At 36.5% G+C, this 4,072-nt stretch overlaps 1 long non-coding RNA gene across 1 annotated transcript; it reads right to left on the bottom strand.

The window, feature by feature from the left end:
* Positions 1–293: 293 nt before the first annotated feature.
* LOC112688949 lies at positions 294–1,118 on the bottom strand. The gene is made up of 3 exons (XR_003149090.1): positions 705–1,118; positions 437–639; positions 294–351 (listed from the first exon to the last, which is right to left on the bottom strand). It is a non-coding gene; the product is annotated as an uncharacterized LOC112688949 (long non-coding RNA).
* Between the last annotated feature and the right edge of the window lie 2,954 nt (positions 1,119–4,072).

The raw sequence follows: 4,072 nt of genomic DNA, 5'->3' as shown, positions 1-4,072 counted from the left end.
ACGATGTACGTTGAGTATAGATTTAACGACCGAAATGTGGATAGAGAAAACATTTTTGACATTGCATCACAGTATGACATTCAGATTAGTAATAAATAATTTAGAAAATTAGAAGAGCATTATTTAACATTTAAGAGTGAGAGAAATATGTTGCAATTTGATCTTTTTATAAAGAAGAAAGTCACTATATATTAAACCAAGCAACCAACCAATTTTTTTTTAAAAAAAAACAATAATTCATTATGATAAATAAATCAACTAGATTTCTTTATGTGTATAAATATTATAATTACCTGGTTTATTTACTTCAATCATATTTGAATCAGATGTTGAAGATGGCTTTGTTGTTATCTGTAAATTTAATAAAATCAAAATATTATTTGACTGCACCTATTAACATATATTAATATGTCATAACTATTAACACATAACATACTTTAGGAGAAAAAAATTCATTAGACGTATAAATTACTGTTTTTGTGGGTGTATTCCTTTGACGTGAATCATTTTTATTTTGCTCCAAAATTGACAGTAAATATGGTGATGCCATAGTAAAGCGTTGCCGTCGAATGTCTGATCTCGCCAATTTCAAAATACCTTAGTTGTAGTCTGTGATTCGCTCTTCGTATGAACCCGTTTCTATGTTTGAAAACAATTTTTTAATATATTTAAACTTCTTCCAATTAAATATTGTAATGTTTAACTTGAATGGCTGATGTTGTCAACAATTAATACATAAATTAATTCACAATTAATAATAACATATCGTTTGGACAGAAAAAAAGCCTTATGATGCTGAAATTATTGGAACTGAGCACGTATTATGGGTGGACAGTGTTTCGTTAGTTGTATTCGAATTGGAACGGTCGAGCGGACGAATAAAAAAATCCACGACAAGGAGATTTGATGAAAAGAAAATATTGAGAATAAAATCAGGTCCGGTACACCCGACTTAAAACTCTGGGCAAGCCTATGCCTGGAAACGAAGCGTTCGTAGTTGACGGTCACGACCGTTGGCGTCCCGAAGACGGGCGAGCCATACGAACACGGATGAGGTGAACGCGTTTCGGGCATCGCGGGTTTCGAACGCTGTCAAAAACGGTATCCGACAAACGTCGGTAAACTACGTTGTTGTTACGCTGATAGTATAACTCACGTACGCTTTATCTCAACGTGAAACGTTTACAGTACATGCAACATGTGTTACCGTGCGTGTGGCTAACCTGTGGCGTTCGGACGCGGGTTGCACGGCCAGATCGTGCGCGTGCCGCAAACCGGTCCGCGTTGACCTCGTTACGGTAATGGCCACTGCCATCCCGCCGCCCGGCCGTGTACCCTTCGTCGAACCCATCGACCGCGTTGGGGGATGCGCATCAGGGAACCGCAATCGTGGATCGGGGGCAGGGGAGACAATGAAACGGATGTGCGAAGGTCGTCCGCGGCGGCGGTGGTGTTGGCGTCATTCAAGTTGTCGACCAACAGGGCACCGATGTTGCGCAGGACAAGGATGATTCGCTGCTCCTGCACACCATTACCGGTTCGCGAAGGCGTAAAAAACGAGTGCCGGAGCGCTGGGACGATAAGATAAATAATAAGAAAATGAAAATAAACGAAAAAGATTTGCTAAGCGTGTAGGCGGAGTACTTACCAAGGTGGACGGAGTAACGGCGCGTCTGATGCATTTAGACGTTGACTGCTGCCGATCGACTGTCGAACGCGGACGAACGGTTTCACACGTATTGGGTAAACCGTTAATGCGCAGTAAACGGACGGGATTAGTGGACCGATGGTGGGATCGTGTGTCATTGGCGCCCCGTCGTGCCAAACTGGTCATCCTGTTGACGCATTACTGTGTTTTCACGTGAATTCCACGTCCCGATGTCTCTTTGGGTTCTACGCGCGAACGAAACTAGAACAACGATGAGACGGGAAAAAAATTTAATGCGCACCGGAAACGACGCACATGTGAACATCGATATATCGTTTTGGAGGGAAAAAAAAAAACTCGAAAACCGAACGATTATATATCGATCACGGGCGACATTTTTTAGATGCGCATTACAATGCCATTTAGGTACTACACTGCGACGAGGCTTCACTGGTCGTATGCCATTTCTCCTTCCTTATGTTTTGGTACGCAATTATAAAATAACACGTACAAAAACGCGTACGGAACAAAATCGATCAATTATTGTTCAATTAAAATAACAAAATGATTTTAATTTTATTTTTCCTCTATACATATTTTTTTATTTTTCAATTGTTATCGTCGGGCCCCAATATAGGTCCAATATGGACTCGTGTAGTTGACATACGTAACACACCTGGTCATTGCGGCACTCCGTGCACCTATCTTAGATAACTGTGCAGATCACTTTTTCAATCGGGAACGCAAAAATAATTTCTGCGAAATTATTACTGGTGACATTTACGAGTAGATGTAATTGCGTACATGTAGTGTCGTGATATCTTCAACGGCGCAGAATTCGAGGAGTTTATTTTAATGCAGTGGTCGACAACTCTTTTGGACTCTTGGGCCACGTTCACGAATTAAAAAAGGATTCGCGGGCCTGACAATTAAAACAATTATTTGGTATTCAATTAAATGTCCTTGTTTTAGAATTTCACTTGCGGGTCGGATTCAACCATAGGACCGCCGGTTGCCGATTACAGCTTTTATGGTTAAACCCTAACTAAAAAATTAACCCATTACATATACATACACACACACATACCTGTGGCGCAGTTTGATTACGTATCAGCGTATTTGTGTACTATATTTAACAGAAAATAATTAAGCAATAGACACTAGCTGGGTAATATTTGTGTATGTGCTAAATAGTTAATAGTCAAATTATGTATGTACACATTATATTATACACTGAACTATACTCAGTATAAACTATAATTTACCATCGCCACTTATGGGCACTACCACTCACCCGTATTTGGGACAGTAACACATAGACATAGGGTTAGGCACGCACTCACGCACAAACAAACACACATACACATACACACACACACACGTATATATACATATATCTATATACGACCAAAAACTCAAACAGGGTGTTCAATGTGAGTGTTGATAAAAATGTCCATGTACAAAAATGTCCAAATACAGAAATGTTAAAATACTGAAATATAATTTACAACAAAAAAAGGAAAATAAGCTTTCTTTAATTTGTCCATTAAATTTTATAAAAACAAGGGTTTATAAAAATTAAATTATTTATTATACCATAATTATTTTAATTTCATTGTGTTTACATGACAAGCGTATAGTACTTATTGTATATATTTTTTTCCGAACATTATTATAGTATCTATGTACAAAACCTCCCATCAAGTATTAACTGTATGTCCATATTACTTGAATACATATGTGGTATACATAAAAACAATTCTATAATCAATGGTTGAACGTATGTACCATGTCGTGTTTAGTGTGTAAAATACATAGAATTAGATTGGATAGTAGTGGTCGGCGGAGCTGTAGTTCGATCGCCGCTCGCGGTGACAGGCCGTTTAACAAAAATGTCTCTTTTTAAGATTTCTAATAATTAAAAAACTAAACGTCATATTGAAATTCTAATACTTGCATTGTCATAAACACATAAAATCACAGAGTTATACGCAAATTAAATTTTAAAAATAAAATGTTTAGATTGGTAAATCGTTGTATGAAGCGAGGAACTTTTATACGTATAAAATAAGCAATTACGATGAATGGGGCCCAGTGAAGTCATACGACTATTCTACATTTTTTAATATCTCTAAGAATGATCATTTTTTTTTTTTAATTAGATTTTCACCAAATCATTTCATATAGCCGTAGCAACAATAACTTAATATTTCAAAGCATATAAATTTAAATTTAAATTTCTAAGTATAAATATATAAAATAAAATAAAATAAATAGCTTGAAATTTAAAATTTTCTTTCAAAATGTTCCCATTAAATTATATATCTATCTATAAAGCATAAATAAACATTAGAAAAAACGCTTAGAACCCAGTTTATATTATATATAAAATTGGCCGCGACGAACGAATTTGTGATGTTACGT

Source organism: Sipha flava, unplaced genomic scaffold, assembly GCF_003268045.1.
Source record: "Sipha flava isolate LNK unplaced genomic scaffold, YSA_version1 41_pilon_pilon, whole genome shotgun sequence".
Taxonomy (NCBI): domain Eukaryota; kingdom Metazoa; phylum Arthropoda; class Insecta; order Hemiptera; family Aphididae; genus Sipha; species Sipha flava.
This window is presented reverse-complemented; position numbering and strand designations above follow the sequence as displayed.